This window comes from Lutjanus erythropterus, chromosome 15, assembly GCF_056507025.1.
Source record: "Lutjanus erythropterus isolate fLutEry1 chromosome 15, fLutEry1.hap2, whole genome shotgun sequence".
NCBI lineage: Eukaryota > Metazoa > Chordata > Actinopteri > Lutjaniformes > Lutjanidae > Lutjanus > Lutjanus erythropterus.
The window spans coordinates 30,342,486-30,364,601 of record NC_139331.1 but is presented as its reverse complement, the minus strand read 5'-3'; the positions used below and the strand labels follow the sequence as shown (position 1 = coordinate 30,364,601).

General features: G+C 38.6%; 1 protein-coding gene across 1 annotated transcript in view; it reads left to right on the top strand.

The window, feature by feature from the left end:
• ncoa1 (nuclear receptor coactivator 1) overlaps positions 1–22,116 on the top strand; it is a 71,178-nt gene that overhangs the window by 12,252 nt on the left and 36,810 nt on the right. Inside the window, exon 2 of the mRNA XM_084737874.1 lies at positions 15,966–16,189. The gene's annotated coding sequence lies outside the window, so the exon portion shown is untranslated. The remainder of the gene's footprint in view (positions 1–15,965; positions 16,190–22,116) is intronic.

The following is a 22,116-nucleotide window of genomic DNA, read 5'->3' as shown; positions in this document are numbered from 1 at the left end:
TTTGTCACCTGTCTGTACGGTTTAGAAATGCGAATATATTATTCTGTCCTAGAAAGTATTTTTTTGGCAGTTAAGGCAAAAAGCAATGTAGACAGAGCTTATATTTCATCTACCCACAGCGTGTGGTGTCTTGTTTGTTTACTTAATGGGTATGAAAAAAACTATCTCTTGATGCAGTTTCCCTTTAATCAAGGTGCGATGTCAATTCTGGCCTAGTTTCAGTGTGCAGTGCGGGGGCCTTGGTTTACGTAGGCCTGGCAGATCAGTGTTATCACAAATCAGAGCGTGTAGATAAAATAAACTGTTTCCAGAGTGTTTCAAATTATCTTTGATAATATCCAATGGGACGTGCAAAAGCTCTCGTTTCTGCAGAGCTGAAACAGATCAGCTCTTGGTGAGGCCCGTGCAGCACGGGGCTGCTGTGTGCTGTGGTTTGTCCCTCGACTCTGGCACCCTGAATCAGTGTGAGGCAACAACACACACATGCACGCATACCGTCTTCAGCTGCTGTGAGCGAGCAGAATGCGGGAAATAAGAGAAGAGCGGCGCTGCTTCGACTCTTCACTGCCTTCCTGCTGTCAGAGCGATGGCCTACATTCTCGCCTGGAAAAAAAAAGGGCTTGTGCAGCAGACTGTGAGAATTTGTGAGGGTTGGGAGGAAATGGAGGGAAGGAGAAAGGTAAAGACGAAGAATGAGAGAAACAGAAAGACCACGTACAGGAAGAAATTGATAGGGCAAGCGAGAAAACAGAGCAGGGAGAGTGGTTGTTGTGGTGTTGAGAGTGAGTTAACAGTCAAGCCAATTTTTTTTCTGAACATGCCAGGCCACAATAAGAAGAGTCACACTACAGTTTTTATTTTCCAGTGTGGATTTTTTTGTAGGTGTATGTGATGAAAAATGTGTTTGCCAGAATGATGATACAGGGAGAAGTGAAAGTGATAGAGAATTAGAGAGAACTTTTTTCACAGGTACATTATTCTCTGCTGGTGTGACTGGATGTGTGCCTGTGCCCAGAGGACACTGTCGAGTGAATACGAGGAAGTTTAACAGTTGTGGGTATCTCACCTTAGATGCGAAGTGAACAGTGTGTAATGAACATATGGCAGTGTGAACACCTTTTGTGAAGTGGAGCATAAAGGTGTCTACGTGCCTGCCGAGGTTTTAACTGGGTGGGCGGTGAGATACTTAGAAAGTTTTACCAAGATGTTGCTGTTCAAGTTGCAGTCAGCACTTAAATCTGCCTTGCATATTTGTTATTTCTCTTGAGAATGCTTTAACTTGGCATCACATAAACCTTTTTGCTGTTTTTGTGGTATGGCTTTTAGTGCTGAATCTGTAAAGCGGATAAACGGCCTTGGTGCTCCAATATTCTCAATTTGAAACTGAATTTGGGCTGTTCTTGAAGGCTTGTGCAAATGATATTGTGTGCAAACGCCATTATTTTAACTGTAACTGGAGGTCTGTACCTGTCCATGTCAGAGGATGGAGATTTAGTGGAAGGAGATAAAGTTCAGTCCAGATTAGACCGGGGTGATAATAGTGAAGTTTCATATTGGTAGATATTGATAATTATCTATCATGAGAGTTGTGACTGACAAATGCTGTGAACTCCAAAGGTTGGAAGCAGCTAAGATGATAACATAAGCTTGTTGTATTACTGGTCTTGCTCAGGAAGGTGTTCCTGCAGCTTACACACAATGGTGTTCTGATGGTTGCTAATCCAGCCACCAGGTTTTGGTGACAGCAGGCCGAGTATGATGTCCCTCTCTCCAGCATTTCTTTCCCGCTCCTTCTTAGCTAGCTTCTTGCAGAATAAAGGAGTAGTGGTTCTCCTCCATGCTTCCTGCAAGCCCCTCATCCACTGACAGTTGTCATCCAACTTGAAAAATAAAAAAAAATAAAAAACTGCCATAGCGGGCTGACCTGTTCTTTTTTAATCTGCACTAGTTTTGTGTGCTGTTGTCTCATGTCTAGCTCCATGCTGTTTCTCATGCGTTGATGGGGCAACAGAACAACACAGATTTCCTGTTTGCTTGTCACTTGTAGCACCTGGGGATATAATTGGCTGTTTATGAGCCAGGGTGAGAGCATGCATGAGGTTTGTCTGTTAGATTATGGCTTTTCTCGTAACTCATAGCTCGCTCCATTATCAAGGGATATGACTGACTGTTTATGGGTCGGGGCGTATTTGTTTTGTGCTTACATGGTGGTTTGCATGTAACTGAAAGTACTGAATATGTTATCAAACCACTGTCTTATTGCTATGGATGATGTGTCTATCACTGATAGATATGGCTATCGTTTTAGGCCAAGTGCAGATCATGTCCGGATTTATTGTGGAAAATCTGGACAAGAAAAAACAGTCCACACGCTCTGGATACTCAAATCAGATTTAAAGTTTCTTTTGCATCACTAGCAACACAGCACACAGTTGACAGCATCAAATCCAGGATGATGAGCATGAATCCATACTGCTACTAGAGGGGCGGTATGGAAAGCAAATCTGAGTTTGTCTGGTGTGATGGAGGAGTTCTGCACCGCAACCTGACAGCGCAATTGTTTGAAGGGCGAGATGATGGACCTCCTTTTCTCATGCCTCCACGCTGGAACACTGCATCACCAGCGTACGCAGTTACCGCTACCTGCGTTGTTTCCAGTGCAACCCATACAGATAGTTTGGCGATGTCTGGACATACAAATCTGATCTGATCTCTTGCAAATAACACTGCGGAAAGTCTATCTTAAAGGTTGGATTTGAGAGACAAACCCGCTTTGCCTGTAGTCTGAACAAAACCTGAAAGCTCTAAAAGTTGCATATTATGTTACTCAAAACAATTCAACCCCTGGAACAATTTTTTTTGTGCCAGACAGTTTGAAGGTTGCCCAAAATTAGTGACCCATCTTATTTACAACCTTGTTTTATTGATTTATTAATAGTTTATTTTATTACAACAGATACAGTATATATAGTTAAATGAAAATGAGAGATTAAAACAGTGAAGTAAGGAAGAAGAAGTAAGAGCACACATTTAAAACCATTACATTTTACAAAAAATAGACATGAGTACAGGTTTGTTGCTGAATTAACCAGGATTTAGTAGCTCTCTTAAAAATGTTGAAGTTTGCAATAAATTTAAAGTGATCTGGTAGCGAGTTCCAGGACTTTGCTTCTTTCACAGAAAAAAAAAAGCTGTCTGAGCAAAAGATGTTTTGCAGAATGGAACTTTTTGCCACTTGAAACTGCTCTGGTGGATCTGCTGCAGCTCTGTAATCTCTTGATGTATTTGCAGAAGAGCTGAGGAGGATTTTCTTCATCAGTCATTGCTTGAAAAAGCAATTAACAGTCTTTATGTGATTAAATTGGTGCCATTAATTTCATTTCAAATTGAACTGTGTCTTAAATTCAACACTTTGATGTATTCTTTATTATATATAGGTCTATGGGCCATGAGTCATGCTGCAGTGACTTACTTCTATCTAATCAAGACTACCTGAAAGATGCTGCCCAGGTGCTGCCATAATAAATCAGACCAATACATGATTGAACAGTATTTTTATTTCCCATTTGCCTGAAAGATGCTTGAATACAGGTCCAAGGATCCTGGTAGACCCTTGTGCATGAGGGACATTTCTGACAACTAAATTCACAATGGAAATTTACATTTAGACAAGTCTAGAAGTAAGAAAACACGTTAGCAATACTAGCGCTAGCAGCCTTCAACAGGTCACAGCAGTGATATTGCAATTGTGATATGATTTGCAATATTACAGGGATTTTTTTTTTTTTTCAGGGATCTGTACCAAACAAAGGTGTTTTATTAAGTCAGTAGAATATGATGAGTAGGCCTGGATGTCTCTGCAGCACAACAGTATTTAAACACACAATATTTCAATTCTGCCAATAGGGGTATCTTGAATAAATGACTGATTTCTCTGCATTTGAACATTATTGGAAACATTTGGGATAAAGTTAGTACACAACTCAACAAAACATGTAACATAAGTTTAATGTTTTTAGATATTGTAATGTGGAAATGTTTCATATTATGCCTTTAATTGAAAATGGTATTTGCCCCCTGCAATTTCAAAATTCCCACAGGCCATATTTTGATGAAGATAAAATTTCAATTAACTGTTCAGCCCTATGTTAAACTCCACATGCCTGTACTGAATGCGGTTATGCGTTGCTCAAGTCAACTGGTTACATGGCAGTTTATTCTGACACAACCTGCACGCAACATTATTCTCATTTTCTACCTTAAAATACTTACAAACTGTAATGGTTGTTTAAGATTTCATCTTTTTTCCAGTACTGGCATTAGAGCCGAGAGGGGAGTGACCACCAGGACTGCAGGCCCGGCTAGTAGCAGGTAGCTGCATGACATCAAAATGAAACAGTTAATTGGCATTGTACAGAATAAAATCTCAATAATTCATTTAACTGACTAGTATTTCTGGTTGGACAGTTGAGGTTAGCGATGTTTAACCTGCTTGTCGAGATTCCTGTTGAAGTGTTTTTTCTGTTTGTATACTGTGTGTGTGTGTGTGTGTTAGTTAATCACATGACCATAATTAGTGGCAGGTTTTGACAAGATCTGAAAGGACGTGCAATGCAGGCATCATCTTTTAGTCTCGAATGTGCTGCACATCTTTGAGAACATGCCAGTTTCACTTCACTTTCATATACTGGTTGCTTTAGACTTGCTACTGACTCAAGTACTGAAAGATCAGAAACATCAGTTATAGTGAACACTGTCAGGGATCGTGCTCTTACTCAAGACTCGGAGGGAAAGCAGCCTGATGTATTTATTGCACAGCAGAAAGGCTGCAAAGCAGTCTACCTTTTGCATCGGTAATGTCTAGACTGTGGCCATTGACAGGCGGAAACAGAGCACTGAGAGGAAAGGAAGTGGTGTGGTTGTTTTGTAAAAAGTGTTATGTGGTATAAATAACTACAGTTTGTGGTCCAGATATCCAAATCCACAGGTGTTTTCACAGCAGTATTCTGGTTATTTGCATCTCTTTTTATGTAGATGCTGTTTCAGTAACTTTCCACCTATTCTCTCTCTATTGTAGTTACAGCATCAAAGTACCAGTCATTGTACTCAGCCTCCATTCTCACAAATACTATATGTAGAATGCACAAATTTATTTTGTTTTTCTGTAGATGCCAGATTCCTGTACATGCCAATCGTCTAAATTGCTCAGGTATTCCCAGCCTGTTTCTCTTTTTTGACTCCCTATCTTGAACTGAAACTTAGAAGACAAACCAAAGACACATTAGAGACAAAAACAGCAGCAGGAAAATGGGAATACTGGGCAACAGCTGCCAGAAAGTGTGTGCATGCTGAGAGTAGCATGTGAGGGCTATTTGAGTTTAATGGTTGGCCCTTTATGATGTTGGTATGCTGTTAAGATGCCGCAAACTCAACACATTGTGCAGCTGCTTTACAGGAAGGACTTTGCAAGTGATGATTATTGATTATGACTTTTACTGTGAACAAGCTGATTTGCTTGGTTGACATGATTATTTAATGAACAGTATAAATGCCTGAGGTCGTGTTGGGACAGTAAAGATGCTGCCTGTGTCTTAAGGGATGGTTCTGTTCGTCATCCATTTGACCACTTTTGGTTCAGATTGAAAAAGCTCAACAAATCTCAGATGGATTTTCATGAACGTTTGTACAGACATTCATGGTTCTTAGATGTATCCTAATGACTTCGGTGGTCCCCAAAGTTTTCCTTTGGCGCCAGCATGAGGCTGACATTTGTTGTTTAAAGTGAAAAGTCTTGATGGTGACATGCCAGCGTTTCAGTGACCTATTATTCAGAAGAATAATCTGAAAAATGTCCTGTTGGACTGAAAGCCTGTTTGTCCGCCAGCCCGTCCACTGTTCTGAACTTAAGTTTGAAACTTAAGTGAGCTTCAGTGCTATACCAGTTTTACATTATACTGTGGTATGAAAATTCATAGTTATCATACCAGGTACACTTGCTTATTTTACAGTGCTAAATTCTGCTTTATTAGTGTTATCAAAAGAAAATGTGTCAAGTTTCTTTTAATTCTTTTAAGGATCATTGTAACTGATCATTAATAATAATAATTATTGTGCAGTACCAGTTATCATGATATTTTTTGCAACTTAACTTAACCGACATAACTAACATACTTATTTTAACCCACCCGCTCACCGTGACCTCTGCTGACCTCACCAGAAAAACACAGCACCATCTAGTGGACTGAAAGAGCTATTGACTTTTTTCTTGTAACAAAAAGTTTTAATTTGCATTTTTGATATTAATAATTTTTATAGTAAAAGATTGATTCTTGCCATAAATACAATATTGTCATGCAAAATATTGCATATTTCTATGCTGTATGATTTCCCCCCCCATCCATAATATTTCCTGATAATTTCAGCTGCCTGTTTTCCTCAGTAATTTTCTCTCTCCTTGTAATGCCTGTGGCTCTGTATATTAATTTACTGTAAAGTAAAATTTACTCTGTATTAGCTCTCAGATGTATGTTGCTTTGGATAGAAGCATCTGCTAAATTATTTTGTAAATTCTAAATGAATAAATATTGGAGTAAAGACATTGTATTGAAATAAATATATGAACAGAAGTGTTGTTAAGAGTTGCAACCAGTGATTAGTTTCTTTGTTGATTAGCCTAATCTGTCGATTATTTTCTCAATTAACCGATTAGTGGTTTGCTCTATAAAACATCAGGTGAAAAATGTCGATCCGTGTTTCTGAAAGGCCAAGATAACATCCTTTAATGTCTCGTTTTGCCCACGATCCAAAGATGTTCAGCTTACATAGAGGTGTAAAGAAACCAGAAAATACTCACATTTGAGAAGCTGCAGTCAGAGAATTTTGACTGTTTTTTCTTAAAAATTTACATGGACCAATTAATCAATTATCAGAATAGTTTAAACATGCACTTGTGCAAGGGTAGTAGCACTGCGTTGCATTATCTCTTTGTAACTATGTCATGCATTGTTTGATGCACTTCACTGTTTGTATTAGTTATGGGGCACATGGACTTTTACATAATACTGGAATCTTAAGTATTTACTATAGGTCTTAAATAATTGTAAGGTGTGTTTGTGTATTATTTGACTCAGTGCCCTATATTTTACCACAGTCAAAAGGCCAAAGCAGGTCACCCTTCCTGATAATACCCAAAGAAAAGTCCGTCCAGCTTCCCTTACTTCCTCTGTCCCACCCCCTCTTGTCCCATTGAGCTGGAACACAGGCCACTGAGGTGTGGTTTTCATCTGAGGCCGGACTGCCACTGCCAAGACTTTTTGGCCGCACATGACAGCTAAATATGCGTAAAGGGAAAACAGGTTTGGTGGCAGTGCCGGTGATGACTGCAGTCTGCGGTGTCCACACAAAGGGAATCATGTCACTGAGCACACAAGGAAACACCTTACTGTGTGAAATCAGGTTACAGAAAGATAGTGTGGTCACCTGTTCTGCTCATTTACCCGCAGTCGGTGAGTAAAATCTGTGAATTCCTAACGTATTTAATTTAAAGACTTTAAAATTTGTAATGTATGTACTGTAATCTATCATAAAACGACCACGATATGTCATCAGAGATTAAGGAAACATGCTAAATTGAAACACTCACTTCTTTGACAGCAACGCTACAGCTGTGTTCTCCTTTTAAGTTTTTATTCTGGAGGCAGAATAACTGTTTAAGTTTGCCCATTTCATTTTAATTAAAGTTTAAACAAAAGCTGAATGTTTACTGAATGAGCAAGTATCTGTTGTAAGGAATTAATTAATAATCTTTTAGAAGGAGTAGATGTTAATAATGGTTAAATTTAGCAATATGTTAATGGAGTCTGGCAGGCAGCGAGGCAGACAGCCACAAAACTCCAGGGGGTGTATTTTTAGATATAAAGCGTTCGTTTTCAGGATGATGCTTTACATTGACTGACAGTTGACAGTTATAAACAAATGATCAACTTGCAGTGTAGGACTCATCCTCGCTTGTTATTGTCAAATTATAATGTGCTCCTCTTGTGTTCCTGAGTTTTCTCAAGTTTGGGAAGGACGGACCGAGGGGAAACTCGCTTCAACCATAGAGCGTTTATTAAATACTGATTTAACCAATTTAATATATAGACCATGACTTTCTTTTGGACTGCAATACTCATTTTTGGACATGCAGTTGCTACGTATTGCTCCCACAAAAGCATCATAAATTAATAAATTGGATGAAGACTCTGCTTAATGTCATAACGTCAATGAATATTTTAATAATCATTTTAATTGGCGAACACATGGTTTGTCCTTATAATGTCATGTGTTTCATTTTCATTTTTATGTCTAGTCGCTGTGGAAATACTTATTTTGTTCTTGAACTTACTGTTATCATTAGTCGTCATTTGAATTGAATTCGATTATATTTGTAGCACATATTTATATATAAGTATGATAAGAACACCTGTGAGTTAAGCATGTAAGTGATCTAATTTGTCCAGCAGAATATCCTTTTGTTATTGAAGTGCCCTCACATCTGCACCCATTTGCTGTCTCTTAGCCTGTCATACTATATATTTAGATTGGTCAGTGGAGGTGAAAGAGACTTTTCTAAGTTGAAGTCAGCTCCCCTTGATTCAGTTGGCAGTCATGAGGTTTGCCTTAAAGGGTTGATGGGTTACGAGGTCTTCTAGGACATCTGGAGTCAAGATAAAGATAAAGCAACATTCTTATGTTTGTTCATTATTTGATTAGAAACACACAAGTGATGCACCATTAAAAGTAGGGCTGCAAGATATGGTAAAAAAAAAAAAAAAATCATATTGTGATTATTTTGACTGATATTTTGATTTGGATGTGATGCACGATTGGAATGATAATTTTTGTGTCCCAATTTTCATTTTCACAGAAAAAATAAGTGTCACTTGTTGGGGTCTGTATCAAAACATGCCTTCTTACATCTGGAGAACAGGATTTGTAGGCTGAATCATCTCTGCAGCACTACAGCTCTTCATTATAATGCTGTTTTGTCACATATACAATTGCCTTTTCTGCGATTAGACTTAGGGCCGCATAATAACCAGTATTTGTATTACTGATTGCAATGCTGATTAGTCTCTCAGTTAATGGACTGATTCTTTTTTCTATAAAGTGTGAGAAAATATTGAAAAATGCACTTCATAATCTTATTCAGAGCTCAAGGTAACATATTCAAATTCCAAAGAAACTGTTTATTTTCACAGTAAAGCCTAAAGCCGGCATATTTGAGAAGCTGGAACCTGCAAGTGTTTGGTATTTCCACTTGAAAAATACCTACAATGAAGAATGAGTTATAAGATAATTTTTTGTTGATAAACTGATGGATTAATTAGCTAATCAGTTAGATAATTGTACATTTCTAGTTTATGCCCCTATTGACCAAAAACTCAGACTTTCAGGCATCAGAAAGTGTTTACGAGGAGTTCCCATGAAATATGAGGTAGATTCCAAGATTTTGCCTGCCATAGGACTCCCGCATTCACAGCAGAGTTTTAAGCTTTTTAAATGTGTCGGCAATCCCACCAGCTACGCTTGAGAAAAGTGAAATTGACGTCCACAAACTGCTTCCCTCATGGACAGATGTCTGTGGCTTTTGTTTTTCAGGGGCATAGTGCTGAGTTTGTTTGAGCGTGTGTGTTGTTTTTTGAAAATGTTTGCTGAACATCCAGTGTCAAGTGCCACGTTTAAGCAAACAAATGTTAAAAGATAAGGCAGGGTGCATTGAATGTGCTGTGGAAAGGAAACCGCCATCATTATGGAATGCATAGAACTATAATTGTCGGCTACTAAACTGTAATTAGCCGACTAGTGAGCCGTGGCACCATTTATTGCTGTCAAGATAAGACAATGCCACCTGAAGTGCGGCAGCATTTCAAGAAGTTGGAAGATGATATGCATGTTATTTGCAACCAGTTTTCAGGTGAAGCAACCAGTGTGCAAGATTAATATAAAATATTCCATTCAGACTTGTTCCCACTGTTGTTTCGTCAAGATTAGCTTCTTAGTTGCCGTCTTCTGGTGTGATCGGCCACCAAAAGATATGATCATTAGATACTAATCTGTTAAAATTGTAGTCTCTTAACAATGTATTAGTATATATGAAAATTATATTAATTGCTATTTTTCTTTTCCACTAAAAGTCTTGACCATTGCTAGAAACCATTACTAACAAACCAAACTGCCATGTTGCTTTATTGAGTCTTATTCCAAACTTTGTAAACAATATGACTAAATGTTGAGCATGTTTATCATGTGTGAGAATATCTGCTTACATTAATATTTTGATCCAAAGAAAATCAGCTAATTGAATGCAGTCTTTCTCCTCGAGACTGTTTAATTTGTCTCATACAGATTTTAAACAGGTGAGAGTTAAGGCTTCACGCAGAGTCCAACATAATTGTTTTATTAACTTGTCCGGCCAGGCAGGTGGACCAGAAATCCACCTGGCCGAAGTAAATTTATACTTGCCCTTATTGAAATTGTTTTTGTTTTTTTTTATTAATAATGTCTGTGAAACTACATACTCAGATCAAGTGTTCTCATGTTGAAGAGCAGTTTCGCTGGAGGACGCTGCGAACGGTTGTGCGTTTTTTGAATCAGTTTTGTGATTACCTTGCTTCAGTGCTCATGTGTTGTACATGCACTGGCGCATAGGAAGCTCTCAACAGAGATAAGAACAAGGCAAGATGACTCACTCCTTGTCTATTTCCATCATGAGCTCAGGGAAAAACAGTATGTTTAATTCTTTTTCACCACTTGCCCGATCAGGCTAGATTTACAAGCTTACAAGTGTCATTTCACTTGCCCCGGGCATTTGGGCAATCCTTATTGTTGAGCCCTGCCACGATGCTTCACTGCTGTAGTTTTCAGCTGCGTCTGCTGCTGCTGTTTTTCTATACTAAATGATGGCAAGTATATAAAATTCTGATGATCTCTTGACCTAATGCTATGAGGAAGTCAACAATTAACAAGTGATCAATCATTATTTCTTTTGGGCGTTGATGTTGGCATCATTTCGTTGTTGCATAATAAGGTACAAGACTATAATTCATGACAATATCGTGAGTACTATGACAGGTGATGCAGTGACTCATTCAGCACATGAAGTGCAACTGAATTATGATTTAAAATGACCAGACCTCTGAATTTGGACTTGACGTTCTTCTTGACCTTCTTTTTGCTGATAACATGCTTGTGTAAGCCATCCGACCTTTCCACATCTGGACTATTTGTCTCATAGTCCTTGTGCTTGTTTATAAGCATTGATAGATGAGGAATAAAGACTGTCACACTGTTCCAAAACAAGCCAGTGTCTGATCTAGTGAAGCCAAGACTGCGGCTAGACCAAACTTGGTGAAGGACAGATGGAGCGTCCTCTGCGACGTAAAGAAATCAAGGACCGAGTGGAATGCAGGCTTTATCGTCTTTGATAATGTCAAGTATTCAACTGTACAGTTTTATCAAAGGAAATGGTTTGTCAGGTATTTGAAGTATATGTTTAGAGACAGGTTTGCCTTGGCAAGTTGGTTTTCATGTTGCATCACCTTCTCCTTGATCCTAGCTAGGACAAGTGCCTGTGTCTTTTCTGGCAGCAAACTTGTTAAGAAGATCCTCTTAATATCTCCGCGCCTGCAGAGACAAAAGACTTATAAACAGATTGTGTGGTTGCAAGAACAGTGTTGAAGGTGAACAAGGCATCCACTATGAGGCCCGGTTCTAGATTTATATTTAGAAAACATATGCCAGCAGGTTCTTGTCAACAGTCTGTTTCTAGAAAGTCTACACTCTGCTTTTCCTGAGCAAACATTCACATCTGGAGTCCCATCCTAATCATCCTTATCTGATGTTTGCAAAGGGATAGCATTCTGGTTTTGTCACTCTGTTCAATCACATTTCAACATTGCACGCCACCCTTATCTGAAATATCAGTGTTTCTGCTACTTGATTGTTTCTGAGAGTTTTATCTGATATTTTGATCAAATTAAGCAACCGCAATTAAGTGAGGACCAAAGACAGTTGATTTTTTGGCCTGTGTTTAGTTTTGCCTTTTGGTCCACTAATTCTCTCTCTGTTTTTTTCTTTTTTTTGGTCTTTTTCTTACTTTTGTTTTTATTTAAACAAAATTCCGATCCCTGGTTTTGACCAGGCACCAAAGCAACAAGTGATTCTTTGTGTGTTGTGTAAGGGATAGAAAGGAGAGAGCTCACTGTTGAACAAAAGCGTACATGAATTTTGAACAGTGCAGTGTAACTCATCGTAATTCATCTTCCAGTTCACAGTAGGTGTAATTTACACTTGAGAAATATCATATCTGATGAAATCTAATGAAACATCAGCTAGTCATTGAAAATCTGATAGAGGGCATATCTCAGACAGACCACTCCTCACAAAGCTTTTGAGTCGCATGTTTTTTGATAATTTCATGACCAGAGGCGACAGCAACAGAGGTGATAGAACTCATGACTTATAAAAGCAGCTGGATTTACAGGAATACTTCGTCCGTTGGTGTTTTGGGGCTTTAGACAACATTTCTCTCGTGCTGTGTAGTCACTCGCACAACACGAAAAACAGATTCTAACGTCTCAAATCGGTGCATTTCCCCAATTTATGTGGAGCAGTGATGCAGCAATAAGCCGCTGATTGATTCAGCACTGCTTTGGATGTGCACAGTCTGCTCCACCACCAGGAAAATCACCATCATGCACTTTCTCCAGACAGAGAGACTGATCGACTGTTGCACAGGTCAACCTTGTGTCAGCTGAACAGATGGAAACAGAAGCTGATGGAGAGGAGGATCAGAACCAGTCAGGGGCATGGATCCAGCTGGTCATTTCCAACCAGCTAATAATGACAAGACTTCACACTCTTTCAAACACCTGTTTAATGATAGTTTTATTGTCTTCTGTATGAGAACAACAGGAAACTATAAAATGAAATGATTGCTTTGTGACGATCCTAACCTCTTGTCTAGACTGTAAACGTCATGTCAGCATCACGCTCACATAACAACCTTGTTCACACCACACTGAAGCATCTGTCTATGTAGGATCCATCTTGTCTTCTGTGCAGTGTTTTTTTGCACAGTTTTGCAGTTTTCCCTCAATATTTGTGAATATTCCTGATCTGTTTTTCCATCAACACAATACATATGATTGTGGCATAAGTACAGCTGAGTGTGTGTGCAGTGGGTGTGGACGAGCAAAAGAGAGAAAGCAAAAAAGAGAGTGCTGGCAGCTGCACTCAGAGCAGGCAAGTGTCGACCATCAGAGCAGAAAGAGTTAAGTTGTCTTGTGGCAGTAAATGTACAGGTTGCCAATAGATAAACACTGCAGTGCATTTTTGCTGGGTATCAATCTGGCGTTTATTCCTGTATTGTTGAAAAAAATGGACCTCAACTCTAAATAAACACTTCAACTCGTGTTCATGCCTGTCAGATGCTGCTGGGATGCGAGACACAGACCTGGTGCAGATGGCTACATGGATGAAAATAAGAGCATTTCTGTTGCGCACAAATGAAAAAGACGCCTGATTCACTTATGGTTGAGAGTGGATAATCACAACACAATAGTTGATGGTACTTATTTGACTGAACTTCACCTTTTGTTTTTGCCTTTTAGTATCTTTTGGGCTCTGCACAGGCACCTCACCTCCCTGATATCACTGATGCTCAGTAGATAGGTGCCAGTAATGTTCTGGGTGGTGGTTCCAGTCCTGGGCCATACATTTCCCATACCAGTTTGTGATGTTTCCAGTCAGCATGGTCTCTAATGCTCCTCTGTTAAAAGTTGACAAAAACATGGCATGGGAACTTTGCTCCCTAAGTTTCCTTAAGAAATACAGCTGTTTGTGGTGTTGTTTTTCTGAGGCTGGGTGAAGACTGAGTGGAGGGCAGTGGATGAAGGGATATATCGAATTCATTTGATTAATTCAAATTTGTGTTTGCGCATGATGTAAAAAATATCTACAGTTTAAGTCAAGTTATTACAATGTGCACAAAAATGTTAGTTTCAGTTAAAAAGTAATATAGTTGATAGCTAACTATATATTCACTGTATGAAGTCATGACAGTACACAGTGGCACAACCAGACTCTTTGTGCATCTGCCAGCGTTTACGAGACTGTCGTGACTCTGGTTATCTTGTAGAATTTAATGGTTGCATCTATGAGAGCGGGACAGACTGATTAAAAGATTCTGTACACTGATGTGTGTTCTCGGTTTGTGTTTGTTGACGAGGCGTTATGATTATTAATGGTGAAGCCGCGGAAGTTGACAGGACAGAGTGTAGATTTTACTGTGTTCAGTCTGTCCCTACCTGCTGGGTTGCTAACTAGCCAGCTGTCTGCAGATATCAAGCTGATGTCTTGTACAGAAACACAAACATCAGGAGCAGATGAATCAGTGTGCATACTTTTCTGCACTGTGTGTGTGTGTGTGTGTGTGTGTGTGTGTGTGTGTGTGTGTGTGTGTGTGTGTGTTGACTGAGTAGTTAAAGTGGTTGTCTGTCCTCTTCTTAGATGAAGCATGTAGCACTGTGTGTCTTAAAACATCCTGCAGGTGCTGTAGGTCTTTATTATCCTTCAACTGTGTTACTTTCTTTTTTAATACAGACTTTTGATATTATTATATTTTATATATATTAAATGCAGTGACTAAAGCTAAGTTCTGTAATGTTGCACATTGAATGCTGCTGTATTTTTTCAGTAGGCAAAGTTTTCTGTAAAAGTGAGAATAAAATCTATGTTCAAGTAATTAAAAAAAGGTCACATGTCATTGATCAGGCCGATTATCTGGAATTTTGAGATAACTGGCATTGGCTGACTAAACATGTCTGCAGAACCATCTGCAGGCAGTGTTGTCAGTGCGGATGCTACCTGGTAGTTTTGGGAAGATGGTGAAAAAGTTAGCCTAAAATTTCCTCATTCATCAGTGAAAATGAACATCTACTTCATTTTCTTTTCAAAAAAATCTACATTTTTAAAATAGTATGCAGTATACTACTAATCCTATAGTGAATTCTAACATGCTATAATACATATAATAGATGATTATACACTATACAGTGATGCTGCACTTAGTGTGCGCCTAAAGCACTGTCTGAATGGTTAGTCATGGGACACACGTCATGAGAAATAATAGCCAGTCAGCGCCGAAGGCCGTGTCACAGACAGGCAAACAGAAAAGGTGGCTCCAGTGGTTGAGACGAGTTGTGTGTCGGAGGGAAAAGGCAGCAGCAGATATTGCCAAAGTTTCACTAAACATCACAATTTCATGATCGAGTTCTATGATGACAAGCATGCCCAGCTTCCCGTTTACACCTCTGAAAATGCCCGAAGTCACAGCCTACGGGATTTCGCTCGATGGAGGCGCAAGTGTCAGCTTTTAAATCAGTCGCTCTTCCTTTTTAAGAATCCGCCACCGCGCAGTGTTGTGCCTCAGAGTAAAACACAGCACGAATCTCTTGTCTTTTCAAGAGAATCAAGATTTAGGGAGTTATTACTTCAAAAAGTGACAGCAGCAGTAAAACTGTAATTCACACTGTAATGGTTAAATTTAGTTACTGCACTGTATATACTTATATGGACTAAAAGAAACAAAGTGAGCAAACAAAGAACTTACATTGAAGATTTTTAGTAAATGAGTTTCTTGAAGAATCCTTTTAGCCTCGAAAATAAGATGTTACTGCCTAAAATAACTGTGTATATTAGATTATAATGTGCATGGAATAATGGACTTATACATGACTTTTCTTTGTTGTTCTACATTGTATATTGGCTGTTGGACACCCTGCTCTCTAAATATCGGCATCGACTGTTGAAACACCCGTATCTGTCGAGTCATGCAGCATATTTTGTACATCAGATGAATGATCCCCCGCGTTGCATATGAACAGTGTTTCTCATCTCTTTTCTCTGTCCTCTTCTCCCAGTCAGAGGCCAGCAGGCTTCTCCCTGCACCTGGGATGGTGCCATGTGACAGAGTGGCCGTGGAGCCATAACCCCCACCACCACCGCTCCATCATCTCGACTCCAAGCTGCTCGTCCACCACTGATCTCGCCCCCGGTCTCCCCTTCCTCTCTTTATCTTTGCTCTGAGCCCTGGACAAGGCCACCACAGCCACCACATGACTCACCCACTGGAGCCCTAGATCAAGTAAGTAAAGTGCGGCGGCACAGCAGTGTGCGCTCTGCTTGAGTGCTACAGTACGTCTCACTTTAAGCCACAGGTGAATACAGTGTTGCAGCTCGCAGCCTTTGTCTATCTCGGTTCCTTGTCCTGTAGAACATGCAGTATGTAACTATGTTTATTATTCAACACAGATTCTCACTGAATATTCCAAAAATATTCTTGTCATGTTTGTTTATTGAGTGAAAAAACACACTTTATTTATTATTTTACAGTGTGAATTGAGCTTATAACTAAGGCTTAAGGCCATGTTTGTAGGATGGCAGTGGTAAAGGTGAACAAAGGTTGATATTTAGTATTCAGAGAAATAGAGGAGCTCGTTATTTTGCTGTATTGAGCTGAAAATGAGCCATGAGCTGCACCCTGTGCCTAGATGGGTTTTATGCTTGTTTTGTCGTGTTGCTAGTGGGGCTGCAACTGCACCAGTTGTTTGCGTTATCTATTATTTCTTCAGTTTATTTTTCCAACTAATTGTTTGTCTGCGAATGATGTGAATATTGGCAAATGACGATCACAAGTTCTGAGAGCACAAGATAAAATCATATTGATGTAGAGCTGCTGCCTGAAAGTCAAAGATTCAGATCAGCAGTTTGAGACCTTCAGTCGACTGAGATTCTTGCGGCTGAGCAGTCTTTTTTTTTTTTTCTTTGTCAGTCAGTGTGTAGTCAGTGTATTACAGCAACAGGATAAAACAGATAAATGCACATTTCAATGAAGAATTTATTGAAGAATATTATGTTTAATATTTTTTTAATAGCTGTCACACTTAATAAAAAAAATCCTTGTCACTGCATGCAACAACAACATGCACTGGTGGTTGACTGATGAAACAGGATGGAACTAGTGGTCGGTGGTTGGAAGTTTCTGCTCTTGTTTTTTAGCTGATGTTGTACACAGCATTGCAACAACATGACAAACTGTAAAGTTAACAAACAACAAAACTAACTGTGATGGAGGGCCGGTGATGCGCTGTCAGCCACCTCACCCTGGTGCACTGCGGTTCATCCAGGGCAGGGGACGCTTGTTTGCTTGTGCTTGCTTTTGTCACCGACAAACTCAGATTGTTATTCTGTGTGTCTGACAACATTATGGAAAGGACTGATACCATGAGGAACCTTATTTTAAAGAGTAAGATATATTTTTGTTTTTTGTTTTTTTTTACCAGAAACAGCTGTTTATTGCTTTGTAAAACTGTAATTTTAACATAATTGTTGGCTTCAGTCAAACTTAACAGAATCAAAATAAAACTTTCCAATGTTCCAAAAATCACCAACTTTAATTTGGTCTATATAAATCCTTAATTCAAGGTGTGACGTGCTGTGGAAAAAATTTACCATCCTCAACCAATCAATTTCTATTCATATAAAAGTATAAAAAATCATATAAGCAGCAAATATTCACATCTGAGAAGCTTGAACAAGCGAATATTTGGTAGCAATTGTGAAAGCTGATGATGATTGACTTTCTTTTGATGAACTAATTAAATAAGTAAATGATTATTGAATCTGAAAGCCCATTTTTATAGATTTTTAATGGACACGCCTAATGACAAAACATTGGCGTACTTTACAAGGCGCAGTATGTACCCTATATGCTGTGAGACAGAATGTTCAGGCTCCTGCACGTCTTCCATGTTTTATTGTATTTGCCATCAGTTTTTGCAAAGATAATAATGACTAATCCAAAATGCAGCTTGTAAGAGATGTGAAGATGACTGCAACAGAACAGACCAGTAAACAAGTGTGAGTGGAGTTGCAAAAAGTCAAAGTGCCATCATTTTTGAAATGGCATAATAACTGTTAATTTTTGTTCATTTAAAGGGTGTAAATGCAGTGTGAGTTGCTTTTGAAAGGACTAGTTTTATTGGCCTTTTGTGTTTTATTGTTGGCCATTATTTTGGCCCTTTATGAAGCAAATTAAAGTTATCTTCAGATCAACACTGAAAAAGATGATGAAACTATCAGCTGTAATGAGGTTTTTCATACAGAAAATTGGCTGAATTGAAAAAGACTCCAGTCTTCATTGTCTCAACACAAACTTAATGATCGGTCAATTAAATTTTGAAGAGGACCAGTTAGTTCAGGCTAAAATTAATAGTCAAGAGAGAAAAAGAAGAAAGATAATACCTCTCTGTCTTTCTCACTGGCCTCTCTGCATTATTCCCCTGAGCTGTGTGCTGTGTGAGACTTGCGGGCCCCAAACCGGCTGCACGGCCCTGAACATCCCAGCATGTCTGACTAGGCCTCCCTTTGCGTTGCACGAGTTGAAATGAGGACACGCACACCCACACTGGCTCTCCAAATTACACAGAAACCGGTGGAGTCCAATAAACGATGAATATTCATGTGGAATTATCAGTCTGGCAGTGAACGTGTTCGAGACTGAAAATGCTCTGTGAAAAATTAGGTGAGCAATGACACACGCGCGCACACAGGCACTGAGAAAGGCAGATATGCAGATTTGCCTCTCTAAATGGATGCTGTCATACACTCTATTACTCTCTCGCTATTTTAAAAGATATCCACAAGTTTACTGACAGATTTAAAGATACCTTTTGCTGCTATTTTTAGGATTTAGAACAGACGTTGTGTGTCCAGAAGGGGACAAGAGGCCATTCCCCTTCTATCTATGGACTAATATTTTACATTTGTATTATACATATTGCATGATTTGTCAGTTGCATTTTCCTTATGTATGTTGCACTAGATCTCACTTTTCTGCTCCCATGGCTACAGAGATGAGAAAAATGACTCTGGGCAGCAGTCCACAGCGGTAACTCACCACTGCACACAGCTCTACACTATGTATTCTATACACCGAGGAGTGTGGCTAACTGTAGTAGTGTGCGTGGAGCTGTGTGCAGTCCAAGGTTATTTCTTACTCTTGGTAAACATCCTGGATCTGGGTGTACACAGATGGTGGGAAACAATGGACTGGAACTTGACAGGGTATTCGGTTGAGAAGCAGGGACTCTTAAAGGACCACGCCACTGTTTTTGCATGTTTAAACCTTCAAATCATGTATACATTACCCCTGACCATTGTTGGTTTCTATTAGTGTTGCAGTAGGAAAAGTTTTAGAGATCTTAAACTCGTTAGCGTCGGAAGTAATCCATTATGTGTAGGATATGTTAAGAGCTAAAATGATTAGTCAATCAACAGAAATTGCTCATAACCAATTAAGGAATCTTTTTAGCAATAATCCAGCTGTTTAAAGTGTAAATAAACGCTGTTGTGTACTAGTTTTATAGAATTACTTATATTTGGGTGTTGAACAGTTGGGCATGAGGGAGTAAGAATTAGATTCTCAAAAACACTGTGTCATGAATCCCCAACTATTCTATTAATCAATTACTCATTTTGAGTTATTTTATTAGGAAAATAGGCAGCGGATTAATCTGTAATGAAAATATTTGCTGCAATTAGGTTTTAGATAGGTAATAGTTTCAGTCATTTCTCAAGTGATTTTGACATTTTCTGGTTCCATCTTCTTAAATGTAAGGATTTGCTGCTTTTCTTTGTCATTTATGATAGATAATGAAGATTCTTTGGCATTTGGATTGTTGTTTGGACAAAAGAAGCAATTTGAAGACTTCACTTTGGGTTCTGTGAAATTGTTTTGAGCATTTTTTACAACGATTAATCATAAAAATTGTCAGATAAATCGATAATGAAAATAATCGTATGTTACACCTGAACTTTCGGCATAAATTTGCAAACAGCAGCATGGGAGTTTTGATGTAGCATTGCGTCTGAAGGTGGCACAGCAGTGAAACTCATATGTAGGTTTAGCTTGAGAAAAGAAAATATGTCTTTCATGTGCTTCAAACACAGTGTAAGCACATGACTCCACCTGTATGTTCTAGTAGTGTCAGTGTGGGTGTTTTTTCTTCCTCTGGCAAAATACATAGAAGTGGGAAATGTAACCCCATCTGTACTGTCCTGATTTCAGGAAGAAACAAAGTTAAAGCAGGTAAATAATTCATAACTGAGACTGCATTTTAACTCGTAAACCATGTTCACTAATGAAACTCTATGCAAAACCCTCTTGTCTTCCGGAGAAATGCAATCTGATTAATTTGGTTTTGATCAATTTTGCATGCAGACAACCTCATATTGTATTTGGAAAAGTAAGACTGCAGCAAATTAAATCACTGTAAAACATTTAGACTGATAAGAGATAAGATAGAACTTAATTGATTTCTAAGGAAATTCTTGTGCCAGATTGCTCCAAAACCTGCATTAACATAACAATATCAACAGTAGAGTATTAAATATAAAGTGTAAAGTGTCTGATAATAAGAATAACACGACGTAAGACGTAAGATAAGTTAAGCAGAAAAGCAAGCTAAAATAGAAAAAGTCGTTTTGGAACCTTACAGTGATAATAATGACAGTAATGTTGCAAATAGTAATGAAAATTAATGTTGCAGATAATAATAAAACATGACATTAAATGAAATAGAAAAGTAATATTACACATAATGAAATCAGGACTGCAGCCAAGGACTATTTTCATTATCGATTAATCTGTTGATTATTTTCTCGATTAAATTGATTAGTCGTTTGGTCCACAAAATGTCAGAAAATAGAGAAAATGTCGACCAGTGCAAAGCCGATCAGTCACTTAATCCATTATCACGTATCTAGGTTGTGAATAATTTAATAGTTGATTAATTATCAATTAAATGGTGCAACTTGAAATGAAAGTAATATTACACACAATGATGAAAAGTAATCTTGCACATTATGTTTAAAAATATGATAGTATATGTAATAGAAAATTATTGTTGCACATGATAATTAAAAGTAATGTTGCATGTGATATTTCTGCCTATTTGTAAACGTCCCTCTATAAACATGAGAATGAACGTCACAGATAATTAATAATAAGACAGTATTTTGATTTTAAAAAATGTTTAAACACTTATGCTGATTGCTGACTTGAAGATTTGTGGAGAAACTGGTTAGGTGCATATCTGTAGTAGGTTTTTAAAAGTACAAGAATAGATGATTGAATTATGAGCAAACTGACCCTCCATCTGACCTCACGTGGAAGCCACATGCAGAAAACAGAGGAAATGCTGCTCTTTTAACACCCTCTTTCTGGGATGTAGTGAAGCTGCACGCTGACAATAATGACGGCATACAAAAATTCACCTGCCCATATGTTAATACCCTCAGATGACTATAATCCAGGAGTCGGGGTGAAGCGATCCACTGAGGCTGTATACATTCTCTAGTCATGTCCTATATTCGAGAGGGTGGGCCTTAGCAACAGTGACTGAGCAGCTTCTCATGGGCTGTACCAAGTCAGTGCAGCAGAGAGGGGTGGTCAGGCAGTGTGCATGATCAGTGTGGAAAATCATTCTTCTTTTACCTTTGTTAAAATTTCAAGATACCCCCACTGTATCAGCAAGTATAACATCAAATATCAATTTAAATTCCCCAGTTTCATGGATTAAATGTTGCTGTTATCTCTATTTATATGGTGAAGACTCCACGCTGAAGGGTTCCCACTAGTCATGACATTCCTGGAATAATATGAAATTTTGAGTAGCATAAATGAAGATTAGAAAGGCATGAAAACTGATAAAATCTTGGAGGATGTTGAAGAGCTTTTGCTGAACAGTTTGTTCAGTTCTAATGTACACAGTTGATCTCTTTTTTTTGCTCTGTGCTTCACATTCATACCAGGAAAGAACCCTAAATAATGACAATGTAAACTAGTGAAAGCTTGTGTGTGCATTAGCTAGACTAATAAGGATAATGAATGTGTGTTTGTGTCGGTCCCGATCAGTCCTGCTAATCCACATCCTTTACTCCCCACTCTCCACCTGGTGGTCTCTTCCTCACTCCCCCTGCTGCAAGCCATACATTGCCACTGTTGAGTGT